Source organism: Lagopus leucura, unplaced genomic scaffold (assembly GCF_019238085.1).
Source record: "Lagopus leucura isolate 7727_CA_CO unplaced genomic scaffold, USGS_WTPT01 Super-Scaffold_100002, whole genome shotgun sequence".
Taxonomy (NCBI): domain Eukaryota; kingdom Metazoa; phylum Chordata; class Aves; order Galliformes; family Phasianidae; genus Lagopus; species Lagopus leucura.
In genome coordinates, this window is record NW_024962263.1 from 10,894,801 (window position 1) to 10,910,474 (window position 15,674).

The 15,674-nt window shown below is 43.4% G+C and overlaps 1 long non-coding RNA gene across 2 annotated transcripts; it reads left to right on the plus strand.

Annotated features, from left to right (window-relative positions):
• The first annotated feature begins 5,095 nt into the window (after positions 1 to 5,095).
• Positions 5,096 to 13,202, plus strand: LOC122179332. Of its 2 annotated transcripts, XR_006178647.1 has the most exons (4): positions 5,096 to 5,119; positions 6,006 to 6,119; positions 12,324 to 12,350; positions 12,789 to 13,202. It is a non-coding gene; the product is annotated as an uncharacterized LOC122179332 (long non-coding RNA). The 2 variants fall into 2 exon arrangements; XR_006178646.1 differs by lacking the exon at positions 6,006 to 6,119.
• Positions 13,203 to 15,674: the final 2,472 nt, after the last annotated feature.

The following is a 15,674-nucleotide window of genomic DNA, read 5'->3' on the forward strand; positions in this document are numbered from 1 at the left end:
GCAGATCTTTGTACATTAAACTCCTGAAATAGCAGATCTTTGTACATTAAACTCCTGAAATAGAAGGGGATGTGTCCATACTTGTGCAAGGCTTTTTGAACAGACTTTTGAGTTTGAAATGTGTTTCTTTTTTTGTTTGTTTGTCTTCAATTTTGTTCGTTATAATTCTTTTTCAATTCTTTAGTGATTTAAGTTAACCGTGGTGGGTTAGTATCTAGTAAATAAGTGTGCTGGATTGAGAGTTCAAATATTTGATGTCAGTCCCTGGTCCTACTGTCAGCATACCATGTTGCTTTTGGTTAATCTACTTTGTCTCCTCATGTCTTTCCTACAATTATGTTTTCTAGAGCACCCAAGTGTCATTGTTTTTTGTCATGCTGTTTTCCCCTGGTCTGTTTGAATGTTCTTAAGAATTGTTAGTCCTATTATGATTACTTACCTCTTTCAAAGCTCTTTAAGATCTATCATTTAAAAATGAAAGAGAAACACCACTAATTCTTGAAAGGTAAAAACACATTCCTCATTGAAAACAGTTGCATGCATGTTGAAATCTTCATGGAAGGAGAAGTGGAATGCAGAGGAGCTCATCTACAAACAGAAGTTGCACCATTTCGCTTGGATTTTTCAAAAGCCATTTTTATCAAGTATTTTCGAGTGGTGTTGCTTTGTAACTTATTTCTCTTCACTAAAATCTATTTATTTGATAAATCAAAAGAATGTAAATGACTGTGTATATTGCTTTGTGCACAGAATCAATTTAAAATTACCTTTGGTTAAATCACTGCAACTTTCTCCTGTGGACCAGGTCTCTACAACTGGGAGAGGTTCAGAGTATGAATTATTCATGTGGTAGGTTCATACATTCAAGATCTGTGGTGAACCAGTCTTTGAGGAATAAAAAGAAGCTTGCTTTTTACAATTCAGGATGCAGATTATGTGTGCACAAGGTTTTTTTAAATGATTATTAAGACAGTATTTAGAATCACAGAAGAGTTGATTCTACTGGAAGGGACCCACGAGGAACATTGAGTCCAACTGCTGGCTCTGCACAGCACCACCAAACTCTATGAGAGCACTGCCCAAACACTCCTTGAACTCCGGCACTTGGGGCCATGCCCACTGCCCTGTGCAGCCTGTTTCATGCCCACCGCCTTTGGTGAAGAACCATTTCCTAACCTCCAGCCTGACCCAGCCCTGAAGTCACCCTATGCTGTTCCCTCGGGTCCTGTCACTGTCACCAGCGAGCAGAGATCAGCACCTCTATTTGAGTGAAACAGTAGAAAGTCAGAAATTTGAATTTAAGTTTCCACTGGAGCCTTCCTGCTTGTGTATGTTATGGTATAGTCTTCAGAACTGTCTGCTTTTCTGCAGGATTCTATTTGGACCAGCTGTTCTAGAGCTCATGTCTGAAAGTTCTTTGAATTACTCCATCAGGCCAGACTGAGTAATGTTCCTCCGCAGTGCTGGGGTAACAACATCACCACTGAACAGGCACACACTTCTCCTGCATCCTGACAGCTCTTCATACAGTGCTTGGGCCAATCAGCTTCCCAGGTAATGTCCTCAATCTTTCACAAAAGTGAGAGGAGACCTTGGCATGTAGGAACTGTCAGCTGAACAATCAAACGTTCAGAAGCTAATAAAAGGTGGCAAAGTGGAGTCCTAAGTGCTCACTCTGTGGATCAAGCATTTTTCTTCTTTCGGAATGACTCTTCCAGGTCACAAAACATGCTTGCAAGTGTTTGTTGGGCATCAGGGGAGACTTTACATGCATTTTTCCCTTTTACAGAACCCTTTTGGGGAATTTTCAAGTCATGAAACAATCCCTCACAGAAAAGAATTTATCTCAAAGAAGTGAATACCGTGAAACAAACCCCCAAAACATTTCTTGGCTTCTTCCTCTTCTTTCACCATTGTGGCTGCAAGAAACATTCTTGTCTTGCAGTTGCTTCTCTGCTGGGAGGATAAAAAAAATGTCTTGAGAAACAGGAAATCATCCAGGCTTGTCTGCTCAAAGCATTTGCCTTAATTTTTTTCCAGGGTTGCTGCCACTCCTTCATGGTTGCAACATCAGTCAGAAGGAGCACATTGCCACCTGACACCCAAATAAGCTCCGTCTGCAGAACTCAAGGCTGGGTGGTCATACCAGAGCTCCTGGCTTACTCTTTGGCTGGAAGTGCTGGGAATACAAGCTGCTCCCCAGGCAGGAGCCTGCTTCAGGGCAGGGAGGACCTGGAGCACAGGAAGGTGTTCCCCATTCTTGATTCACAGTAGTTGTATGGGAAATGATAATTTCCATGGTCCAGTCCTCCTGAAAAGGAGTAAAATTATAGGGTTTGCATGGGTTGTGGTCATAGTAGCAGACAGTTAATGTATATTTGTTTGCCAGTTCATATGAGTATATGTAAACAAGCCTCTGGAGGTACTCAGAGTGCAAAAAGACAAAAGTCATCAGTGAGGTACAACTCCAGGGTTGTAATGCTTACTAAGTAGAAAGAAACTTATCACCAAACTGGTTGCCTATCATAGAGTTATAGAATGACTTGGGTTGGAAGGGACTTTAAAGATCAGCTGGTTCCAACCCCCAGCCTTGGGCAGGACAGCTACCCACCATCTCAGGCTGCCCAGGGCCCAGTCCAACCTGGCCTTGAGCCTCCAGGGATGGGGCATCACAGCTTCTCTGGGCAGCTGTGCCACTGCCTCACCACCCTCTGAGTAAAGAATTTCTTACTCGGGCAAAGACCTCATAGCTGAAGTGTAAGGATTTGTTTACTGCTGGTTCCTGGATAACAATCAGCCTGCAGAAACACTCCTTGCAATCCTCTGCTTAAGTGCTTAATGTGTAACTGTTTATCCTTTTCATTACTTGGACATGTTGGGTATTCTTCCTTTTCTTTCCTGCATTTCTAGTTTCTCAAGCTGAAGGTAAGAGCACTGGAGATAGCACCTCCTGGGTACAGGGACAGACCAAAGCTGGACCAGGCCGTGGGCTTTTGAGTGGGCCTGGCTGGGCAGGGATGGTGGCCAGGCTGTGGGGAGCTGAGACCCTGCCCCCTGCAGCATGCATGGGGGGGGCTGAGGGCCCCAGGGGTGATGTGGGGCTCTAGGCCATAGTGTATAATCAATAGATATCAAGATGTTATAATCACAATATAATTGTATAATCAATAGATATCAAGAGAGTTAGGCAAAATAGACAATAATCACAAAAGAGAATAAGTGGAAGAGCTTACCCTTCAGCTGAGCTCACCACAAAACACCAAGAGAGGTGATCTCCAGCAGAGATCCTTCCCCTCTGGTTGCCAGCTCTTAAATAGGTCTAGGAGGGCTGCAGCCTGGCTCCCCCCCTTCCGGCAGCACAGCTGAATTGCCTTCACCTGTGCTCCTCTGGCTGACTCATGGCTCGCCTCAGGTGATCAATCAGAGGTTCAGGCCGTGACTCAGCAGTTCCCATACACCATAGGTGTGAGCAGCAACAGCGAGGCCTGTGGGTGGACTGTGGGCCTGCATGCTGCTTGTCAGGATTTCTGCAGGAAGCAACTTCAGGGGTGCAAAGCACTGCCATTCATCTCAGTGTGTATTGCATCAGAAACTTGATGATATCACTCTATGCAACATCTCGTCCATTGCTCTTTTTGTTATTATTTGTTGTAGCTACCTTTAAAAAGCTCAGCCTTGATTTCAAGGCCACCCTTTATAGCAGGAATACTCTGTAAGTCAGCACCAAACTCTGAAAAAATAGATGACTGTCTTCTCATTGCTTCCTACAATAATGTTCATTCCTGTCCCAGTCAGCAACCTCCGAATTCCCTTCCCCCCCCACACACAAATTGTTCAAACTATTTACCAGTCAGCTTTCATCAGTGTAATTGCTTTCCTATGGAAATGTTCACACCCTGAAGTGCTGTTCCCAAGTTTTATAGCACACAGAACATTCTCATTTTCCCTGTTGTCAGGTAATTTCTTCTTGCTCTAAGCCCATTCTCATTATAGTTAATACTGTTAGCAATACATATATTGGGGAATTTAGACAAGGGAAACGCACCAAGGTAGTACTGTATAGACAGATAGATTTAATAATGGGAATTTGCACTCACATAAAAGATCAGAACAACAGTGAAGATGTGGAGGTTGTTCAGATGCATTTTTTATTGAACTGTACTAATTCAGAATTCCTCGGGGTCTCCCAGGCACTGCTAACATAGCATCTATCCTTACAGTTACAGCTTATAACCCCACATGCACTGGTGAGAGAGAGCTCAAACTTCCATATCACACAGGGGGGCATCAAGAGGTGGCGAGGACAGGATTTTGCAGTGCTTAGTTTTGGCCTAGTGCTAGCAGGCAGATGCCTTGTATCATAGGACAAGTGTTGCTACAAAGGTCTTCTTGCCATTCTTTGCTTGAAAGGCTGCTGTTACGGGAACTTGCTTAGGTTGGGAGGTAGAAGAAAGCTCCTTCACGTCTGAAGATACTCTATGTAGTAAAATTCACTTTCTGCTGCCTGGCGAGATTACCTGCATCTCTGAACTGAGGATCTGACTCATTCCAGCTGTAAAGGGGCCCGCTACTGCCAACAGGACATGGATGAGACCCCAGCCCACGCTGCAGGAGTGCCCTCAGCACCATCTTCTGATATTCAGATTCTCTTCTAACCTTACAATACACACAGCACTGTGGGGGCCTGCATGCAGCTTTGTAATTTCCATAGGGAGATCAGCTTCATTTAGCATTGTAGTTTAATTTAGAAAAAATATGCAAGCAATCTTGACCTCTTGCTTGGCTGTATCACCTTGATACAAGGTGAAACTGGAAATATAAATAGTTACACACAGCAGAAAGCAACTTGGTTATGTAAAATGAAGAAAACACAACACACCACTACCACTCCCAGAACAGTTGTAGCAGAAATGCTAAGTCCAGGCCTGAAAAAGTGATTGAGCACCTGGTGGGAAGGCAGGGCCAACCAGGGGAGCTCAGGTGCAAGCAATGCAGCTGACTGGAAGAGGTGGAGCCAGAATGCGCCTCTTACCAGACCTTATTTAAGGGTTGGCAGTGGAGGTGAGGGTATCTTGCTGGAGATCTCTGCTTACCTGAGGAACTTTTGGGCCTTCTGAAGGTAAGCAGTTTTTGGTGGTTTTTTTTTTTTTTTTTTTTTTCTTCCTACTTGTTTATATGCCTAATGCTATTGTGTCTAAGTAGATCTGAAGACCTTGCTGTTCTGCTGTCTTGTTATGTTTTCTATTGTGTTGTGACAACCACTGTCTATTATTTTCCCTTGTAACTATTATGGTTGTGTTGAACAGAATCCATGATTTCTGAATTAATAGATGCTCTTCTCACAGTAGAAGTTTCCACAAATGTATCAAATTTCTCTTTACCTTATGAAAGCTGGGTTCAGAGGTCCTCAGATGACCTTCAGATATATACCTATGGGTGTATGGAGAGGGGGTGCAAGGGAGTGTGTGGATAGCTTAAAAGGAGAAGATGGAGAAATAAGGGAAGCATTGTGGTACAAACAGAGGAGATATCCAGGGATTTTAGTTTTTAATCTGCAGTAAGTTATCTGTAGAGTATGAGTGGATGGTGTTCTCCTGTAGTGATATTACCTGGGTGTAGAATCATGCTTTTCCTTACCAGTTATGCTGCAAGGAATGGTGCTGTCCTGGTTGGCCTTGTTGGAAGGAGATTTACTGTGTATGATCAGGAGCCCTTGTACAAGGTGAATGTGTTCTCCTTTGTAGGAATAGGCATCCAGCAGCAACAAAACTTACTGTGTTTCACCTTTAAAAATGCTTGGTGAAACTCATGTAAAGGATTTATCTATTTCAGCTTCTATTTCATTTAGTGCCTAGGTATCTTTCACTGCATACTTCCATTCTTTATAGAATGAGGAATGCACACGGGTGCAGGTGCTATGGCCTAGAGGATACTAATAGCTCTGATTGACCTACTACCCCTATTTGGGTTGTCCCCACTCCACCCCTCACTAGACTCTATTTCAGTGCAGCCCAGCTGAAAGAGCCTCTGCTCCTGGGCTGCTCTCTGACCTGCTGGTGAAGACCCATTACTGTCATCACCTTGTTCTACTCATAGTGAGTTCATCTGTTCTGCTTGTGGTAAGCCTCATCTTTACAAGCACTTGCTAACACTGGTGTGTACGCACCTTTCTGTTATAGAGGAGTACTTCACAGTGATGACTAAAAATGCTGTGCTTAGGAGTTGTTTCATCTAGGGAATATGGATGCTTTATAAAACACTGATGTGACATTGATATCTATGAAGCTTTAATAAGTTATTAGGCTTTAGAGTAAAACAATGAAGTATGTTCATGCCTAGCTTCTAGGAATGAGCAATGTACAGGTTTTGAGGCTGACACTGGGTTGCTGGAAGCTTTCCATGTTTATTTCTTGTTGGGGTGTGACTGTGGAGTCCATGTAACCATACACAGTATTGCCCATCTTCAAGTGCAAGCAGGTGACTTTTTTCAGAGTGCGCAGCTTTGATCTCCTTTCTACTTCACCACTACTGAAATGCAGCTGGGAGAATGCTACTGCCTTGGGCTTTGGTTGTGAGCTGACTCAGCAATCTCCCCTAGTCCAGGAGATTTAACCCATTTTGTATTGCAGTGCCCAGACCTGCAGTTCACTAGGCTGTAAGAAGGCTTACAGCTAAATCTCCGTGCTTAACAACCTGAGAAATGGTGAAGGAGTGCCAGATGTGGAGGATGGCTGACTAGATATTTTACTGAGGAGGCAAGATTTGGCAAATGAGGAGTGTTAGCACATGATAGCAAACAAGAACTTCAGGTTAAGGATATAGTAACAGGTACTATTGAAGTAGGTAATTAATCTATCAAGCTTTGGTTTAAGGGGTTTAAAATGCTTAAATGAAAAACAAGCATTATTTTTTGTAGACCCACAGCATTAGGTCTCTATGAGGCAAATAATAGGCAGGGAAATATACTGCTTAGTGAGACAAGGGAGTGTTGCAGAGTAGTTACATGGCTGTGATAAGCAGAGAAGATGGCATTATTACTTTAGACAGCTTAGAGATTGCAGCTCTAGATTCAAGGTTCTAGGATGATCAGAGGCTGTGGGGCACTGTGGTACCTCCTGGAAGAGTAGGATTTTCAGTGGTACAGTGCTTCAGGTTAATGAGGGAAGCAGGAAGCAATTAGATCTTAATGTGCAGCTTACTAGGCATATCAATGGTAATTCAGTAATAGATGAAAGGGAGATATTTATCTTCTGTGCTTTATATGCAGTTAGATTAGTTCACTCAGAAACCTCCCTTAATCAGCCTGAATAGGGGAAATATCCTGTTTATCTATGGTGATGTTACCATTCTGGCCTGTGGAGCGGACTGATATAATGCTAATCAATGGGACTCCAGACTGTGAGGCTAGAAATAGCTGAGTGCTGTCATGGCTCGTGCAGGGACTGTGATTACAGATCAGGAACAGACACTTGTGAACATGGAATTTTGGGGTAAAAGGAAGTGCATGGAGCATGTATCAAGAAGAAGGGTTATCCTGAATAAATAGAACCTGCGTTAAGCTATTTTCACCAAAGAAGCTATTCCTATCTCATCACCTTTCTACCTCTTTGCTACTGCACTCTAACAAGTGGTAAAATCTAATTGCTGCTTTGATTGGGATTCAAGATGCCTCTGCTCTGTGCACAGCTGATGGCTTTCAGGCAGCCAAGCTGTTCCCAAATGAGCCACCTGGAGATCAGTATTAGGACAGAGCTGAGCAGGGTCTGCTGCTGTGCCAGCTGGTGTGATGCTGTTTCCCTCACCATCCTGCAGAACCAGGGGAAGGGCTGGTTTCCTCTCCAGGTCTGCTGCAGTTCTACTCCTTTTGAGTAGGAAAGCTCTGGGAGAAAAGATGCTCTGTGTGATGTGCAGTCCTGATGTTTTTAGGGCTTGGGATAACAGAGCTCCTGCTTGTATGTGGCAGCTGAGGCAATTACCAAATTGCTGGGCTGGGAGGTGGAGAAGATGTCTTTCCTTTGGGCAACAGGTGGTAGTCAACTTCATGCAGTAGATATTGAGCATTTCCTGGGAGCCTTTTAGACCAAAAATCAAAGCCCTCATTCCATTCCAACTGCAGATCTGAGCAGTTTCCTGTGATCTACTGCAATTATTACCAATAACAGACTGTCCGTGCTCTGTGGAACTCCTCGCTCAGAATGCAGACTTCATAATCTTTACTGTGTTCCTGAATACTCTACTAACTGTATCTAATAACCTAAAAATAAGGAGAATGTAGCTTCTTCCTGGAGACCTAGCTTCCCGTGTATTCATACAGTTCATTATCTGAACTGTTCCATTATAAGATACGTTCAAACTTTTCATTGATATCCCTGTTTTTCTCCCTCCTCTTCTGATGCTTTGTCACTAAGTGACAACTTATGCAACAAAACAGGAAGGAGTGAAGGGTAAAAACCCTGTGAACTAAAATCTGTAGAACTACCTTGCCTTTCCTTAAAGAAGGATTGGGGAGGGAGAGCTATTTTGATTTCGAGGGTGAATCTGATGCTGAGAAAGCCTGGTGTTACAACTTCCTGCCCTCCAAGGTTCCTTGGTACCCACTGAAGCTTAGACTTGCAGCCTGCTGAAACATGACTGTAGACCTTAGGCTGAATTTTATTTCAAAAATTTCTGTGCATGTACCTCAATATGCAAACACAAAATGTGTTAGTACTGTTTTTTTGAAGGTAATATTGCAGGATTGGTTTTCTAAAGCCTAGTGAGAGGTAAAGTACAGGTCTTCATCGCTTAGCATAGTAATATTGTTGCTAGAACATGCATTTTTAAAAGGCAAGCCTGCAAGCAAGTCTCAAACCAGTGATGCTAACATAAGAAATTTAATACGGTATACTCAATAGTAAAGATTTTTCTTGCTGCTTTTACATGGAGAGCTTCTTGCAAGTAAGTATATTGGTATAAAGCTTAGGAATAATACCTGATGCCCTATTTATATCCTACTGCCAGCGTGATATTTCTGTTTTGCACAGGGGAGAACCAAGGTCTTCTCTGTATCTTATCTTGTCCCAGCTCTGTAAATGAAGCCTCTGAACTTGCTCAGGCTAATGGCCTGCTTCCAGACCTCCCAGCCCTGGTCAGGGCAGCTGCTGCTGTTGGCACTAGTTACAAGGAGGGAGGAAGCTGTGTGCCTTTCCTCTCAGGAGGATACTTTCATCCCTTCCTAGAATGAGAGAGACCAATGGGGAGCATTTAAGCAAGTAGGTGAAGGTCATGCATGGGAAATGTAGAGTACACAGCTGCCCTGCCTCCTTGTCTAACAGCAGAGCTAAGAGGAAGTCCCTCCTCTCTGTCTTTCTATCCAAAAACACACCTCACATTTAGTCCTCGTGAGTCTGGAGCTTCATTACTGTAACATATGAATCCAATTTGAGGGCTAGTGAGGTGAACGAAGCAGTCTCCTTCCCCTAGCCTGTCCCCAGAATTAGGGAGAGGGAGGCTGGGAGTGAGGAAGGCTGGCAGGTCATGGCTGGGCTCAGTCCTTCAGTGATCGGGGCAAGTTGAGTGATGGTGGCTGGGGTACATCCAGGAGTCCAGCTAGTCAGATGAGTCCATAGGGGGTGAGAAGGACCAAGGCTAGGAAGTTAACTTCTGGATCTGGGCTGGTGAGGAGTAAGTTTGGGCTCAGGGTCACCTACGTAGCTTGGGCAGGGACCAAGGGAAGGGTCAATGCCTCTCCCAAGGGAAAGAGGAGTGGAGGCCCCCAGCAAGCCTTCTCCTAGCTCTGTTTCCAGCAACCAGATCCAAGGTCACACAGCTGCATGCTGTCAATGCTGCCTTGAGCAACAGCTGTGAAATCCCAGGGAGGAGCAGAGGCTGTATGGTTAAACAAAGATCAAAGTCCACTAGAAATTACTGGGGTCATCTAACAGCCATGTGGACAAGGCTACTGCAAAGGAACTAATTAGTTTTCTGCTTGCTGCAGAGGAGGAAGCTGGGGAAATTCCTAATGTCCTTTTCAGTAGGAGTTCAGCAAACAATCAGCCTGAATTTTGAAGTAATAGTGAAACAGGCAGAGCTACAAATAAACAAAATGAAAGCTAATGGATATCCAGGCCTGGTGGTATTCATCCAGGTGTTCTGGAGGTGCTGTGGGATAGGGATGGAGTTGCTGAGTTTGAGATGTATGATAATAGATGAAATTTAATGCTGGTAAATCTAAGTTCTGGTGAAGGCCTCACATAAAAATTGGGCTCTGATTTAATTATTGCCATTTAAGTGTGACACTGGGTTTATAATAACTATAACCATTTATTGCTCAGTACTAATGAAAAATACAGTGGCTAAAAGAAAAGCCAGTATGTAGCCCATAGGTTCATCCTCCTCTCCACAGCTCTATTTCCTCCATGTTAAGATGTGTTGCAGTAGTGGGAGGAGAAAGATTTTTGTCTCACTGAGCAGACTGAGTTTTCCATCCCTGGAAAAGGGCTGCGTGGATGATATGATACAGACGTACAAAATGAGTGATATAGGAGGGCTGAATGAGTAGAGAGATTATTTCTTCTAGCATGAGTACAGAGGGCCATGAAGTGGCACTAGCAGACTAGTTCACTATGAACAGAGGTGGTTGTTCATGTGGAGTGGGTGCTGCCTGTTGTGCTGCCTGCAGGAGGATGGTGCTGGTGCAAGAAGCTGATGTGGTTTGGAAGGGACCCTGGAAAAGTACTTGGAGAAGATTTGCCTTGAGTTTTACCCTCTAGACAAACTTCAGCAGGCTCAAGGAGTCCCTTGAAGCTGGGGAATTGCTGGTGGTAGGCATTAGGGTGGAATGGTCTCCCAAAAGGTATTTACTCTTGCCATTTACAGGCGCTGCTGCAGGTTGGAAACTAAAGTAGGAAGACTAAGATCTGCTCAGATGACTCTTCCTCTTTCCTTATGGTTTTATACAGGTGCATGCCTTTATTTTTTTCTTCTGAAGGCAATTCAAGTTATCATTCTTAAAAACATGATTAAAAATTGATGGGATTCTGTCCTGGATTGTCTTATGCTTCCAGGAAAATTCAGTGCTGAGTCACCTGATCCACCAAATGTTCAGGAAAGCTCCAACACTGTACAAGTGCAAGTCTTCTATGTAGTCTGAGCCTAACACGTGTTTTGAGTCCAGCTAGGAAGGTGAGCAGCCTGGCAGCCAGCCCTCTAGCAGCAGGAAACTGTGACTTTATCCATTTCTGCATAATCCTCAAGCCATTTGGAATGCTTCTGTGGAGATGCTGTCATACTCCTTGTGTAAAACCTTCTTAAAATGTTTGTTCTTCTGCATCCTTCTGCTTCTGTATTTTGAGGAAATTTGCTGAAAGTGGTTTCCATGGTTACAAGGACATGGTTGCTCTCAGAATGAGAAATCTGCAGAGAGCAAATTCACAAATCAACACATATGGAGCAAGGAAAATGTGCTTTGTATCCAAAATGGCCATTCCACTCTAGGTAAAAGCCACTGTGAAATGAGGAAAAAATTGACATTCTCAGCCCTCTTGTCTTGCTGTGAAATGTAGTGCTCTTTTATTGCTGTGTCTTTACAGATTGCTGGAAGCACTGTTATTTCTGTAGTGGTTTGAGTGTTAAAGGGTAGGGAACAGCCTATGTTGCAAAATATGCTATTAAACCAAGTTGTGTGGTTCCCTTATGTAAGGAAGAAAAGTGCTTTCTCTTTCACTTAGGATTATGCTTCCACTTTATCTGGAGGAAAGGACTAAACTCAACTGCAAAATCCAGAGTTTTGAGAGGGATGCAATGGTTTCTTCCTTGCCATTACAGTCCTTGGTAGCACTGGCAGGTACTTTGGGCTCTCTGGCCAGCTCAGGACAGTGCTTGATTTGTTGAGCCCATAAGGAGAGTTGGCAGTGTTTACAGGAGGTAGTACAAGGCGTGTTTTAAACCCTTTTTTTATGATGCACGTTACCTGGTTGCTATAAGCCTGAAGCAGACCTTGGTCCTTTGGTAGTAACTAAAGAACTTATCACTTCTCCTAACAAAACTTTAGGGAGCCCGTACTATAAAAGCAGAGGGGCAGTTAGCCTTTTAGAAAAGGTCATTGCAGAGTGTCTGCATGCATTTGTAGCCTGGCCAGAATAACTAAGTTACCCAAATCACTCTTTACTAAAAAAAAAACAAACAAACTGTGCTGCTCATTGTCAATCAGGCAATTTTGATTAATGTTCTGTGAGTCCTGACTGTAGTGAAAAGGAGAAGAGCAGATTACAGGTAAACTTAGTACTTAGTTTTCCTTTTCTCCTCATCTGTGATGTTCAACTGTAGCTTTGTCTTCAATGCAGGACTGAGCAGACACCGATATCTCCAAGGTGAGTGCAGCTGCATCTCACGGATGCTGGTAAAAACACTCAGACTGACTGATATTCCAGGCAAGGCTATCAGAGGATTTATGCAATGTATTTTATTTTCATTAATTTCTTAAAGTTTCCTTATCTGGCTACTGTTAAATGTGAGCTTTTTGTCTAAACATACTCTAAAACCTCCCAATTAATTTTAAGTGTAGATTTTTCAACTACTTATGAAGCCCAAATTGCAGATGCCTTTTTGTTTGCAATTTCTACAGCTCTACAGTACTTAAGAAAATGAAATGAGTTTTTGATGGAAAGAGCAGCTAGCCATTTAGGGGAGCTTACCAAGCAGTAAAACACTGCAAATGGCAATAACCATTCAGTTCCTAAAGCAGCATGTTTTGTGACTTTCATATTCTAATGAAGTGATTAACGTGAATTCCTCGCTATTTATTGCAGGTGGCGGCTTAGCACCACAGGATATCCATATTCTGTAGTGTGCTCTTGTGAAGTTGCCGCTGCTGCTGAGGACTTAAGCGACTGCTGGCTATGATGGACGGGTTTCTGCTGGGCATATGGCTGAGTGCAGCTTGTGTTGCTTGGCCACCGTGGCCTCCTGAAGTTGTAAGGGTCTTCCAGCAGAGCAGTGGTTGACTGACAGGGAGAGCTTTTGACAGATGTTTATTGGTGATTGGTTTATTGATAGGTCAGCTAGTGGTGCACAAATGCTTCTGCAAAGGAAAGCAGTGTTTGTGGTTGGTTCCTTTTCACCAGCCCACTCTGTTGTGAGAGGAGCCTCTGCCAGCTGTGTTAAGTGAGATGACTAATATCTGCCACATACTCATTAAACACTGTATTTTTGATACATCATCTCTCTGCCAACTTAGTACTAATTAGGATCCATAATGAGTGTTATTTGCCTCTTAATTAATATGAGCTGAGTAGAAACTTCAGTAAAACCTAAGCAACTAAGGAGCTCACATCAGCCTTTACAAAAGCAGCTTAGAGACAGGAAAGCAATTGCATTGGACTAAAATGGTGTGCCAATAGCAATGTGCTGGCTACTTCTGAAAACTGGGGCATGGGCCTGGCTGGCATTAGTGTCTTTTGGTCATCTCAGGGAGAAGCTGCACAACATGGTGATGACGAATTCCTTCTGTTATTTGTCACTCCTGACAGTTGGCCTTCTGCACGATGTTACTATACTTTGAGTACGAGGATAGTTATAATTCATTTGGAAGTTGGCTGCTCATGCGTCAGAAGGTCAAGGTAATCTTGCAGAAGGTTTCTATGATGTCTGCAGCTGCGTGTTAAATCCATTGCATCAATTCCTCAAGGCTATCTTGCTGTGACCTGATACGCACTGAAATTATATGAAAAGAGCAAAACAAACAAACAACAACACCCCTTCTTTACAGATAGTATCTGTCAAAATGCATACAAGACTGAGTGGAAGGGAAAATGAAAATATGGAAAATCAGCCCTAGGGCACGTGCTGTTTTTTCAGAGCATAAAGCTGCATTCTCGCCTTCATCACTTCTGGAGCACCGCTCTCTTGGGTTAGTCTGTCTAAAGTTGATACATAGAGAAACATGATGGGAAACAGCTGGAGAAAAAGAATCTGTTCTCAGGACTTTCTCGGTTGCTGATCAAATCCTGCACTTTTTCCTCCTTCACTAAGGCCAAGTCTCTTTGGACAATGGACAAGCAAAGAGATGATCTGAAGGTCTGACAATTTGTTATCTTGAAGGAACACTGTGTTTTCCAGCTGACCTAGCCTGAAAGACCTGGCCTTTTATCCTCTAGCACAAGAAACATGCTAGTTTAAAACTACTGTGGATGTACTTATTCTTACAGCTCTTTTCTAGAACTTGCCTTTTTTTATACATACTGTGTATCTGTAAAAACTAAAAATTGACAAGTCAAAAGATCAAAGCCATTTTTAAAAATAAGGCTTTATTTCTAAGTGAACCACTTCAAAAACCACAGCTCCAAAAGCTGCAGATTTGGGTGTATGGAGGCATTACTGCAGCTTAAAAATAGGGAAATGTTTACAGGATGAGTTCAGCCTCTTTCCAACTGCAGCATGTAAATGTGCAGTCAAAAGTATAGGGGCTCTTGGATGGAGGCCAAGGTCTTGATTCAGTTCACAGTGAAGCAAATGGGAAGATGCACATTCAATTGAGAGCTTTAGGTATGACCCTTGACCCATGATGCAAAAGATATTAATGGAGCCATTTCCAGTTGCAGAGCTTGCCTCTGACTCTGTCTATGCAGTAGCTGTCTTCTAATGTTCCCAAGCTAGCAGCAGTACCCTTCTGGGGGAAGGGGAACTTCTAAAGTAACTTCTAGTACTTGAAGAACTTGAGTTCTGTGTCCATGAAGTCCATAGGGAGAAAAGGGGGAGACCTTGGAGAACGGCCTGCTAAAGGCATGTGTCAGGCACAGACATGAGGAACTGCTATGAGATCGTGAGGAAAATGTGCTCAGTTAAAGCCATTATGTTAATTCAGAGCTGCAGTGTATAGTGCAGATTGCAGCTCAGCAGCTGCATAACTGAAGATTTTACTTTTCTAGAGCTAAATGTGTCCAGACTTACCTATTGCAGCCCATTCTGGATCTTCCTTTCTGATGAACATCCTCCACCTTGGTTTGAGCTGGGAAGAATTCATGCATTCTGGAAAGAGGGGATTTCCACTGTGTGATTTAGATTTTCCCCTTAACTTGGAGCCAGTGAAAGGAAGACTGGGTCTGAGTGCTGCTCAGGAGAATCTAGCTTTTGTGGGAAGGTGCTGGAGCAAATCTGAGCATATCTCGTGCTGAGCTGAACATAAGGAGAATCCCAAAGGTATTTCTTCCTGCTGGGTTCAATTAACATGCATGCCCAAAGAAGGGCAACGAGTCTGTGGAGGGCCTGCAGCCTTATGAGGAGTAGCTGAGGCAACTGGAACTGTTTGTTCCTGAGCCTCCTCCTTTCCAGAAGACTTCATTGCTCTCTACAATCACCTGGATGGAGGTTGTGGTGAGGTGGGTGTCAGCCTCTTCTCCCAGTGATAGGATGAGTGGTAACGTTCTGAAGTTATACCAGGGCAGGTTCAGGTTAGATGTTAGGAAAACATTCTCAGAGAGAGTGGTGAGCACAGATTGCCCAGGGAAGTGGTAGAGTCACCATTCCTGGAGGTGTTAAAGAAATATGTGGTTGTGGCACTGAGGGACACGGTTGGTGGACATGGTGGGGATGGGTTAATGATTGGACTAGATGATCTGAAAGGTAGTTTCCAACCTTACTGATTCTATGCTTGGTGAGGGTCTAGCAGGCTTCAGAACAACAAACATATCCATGTA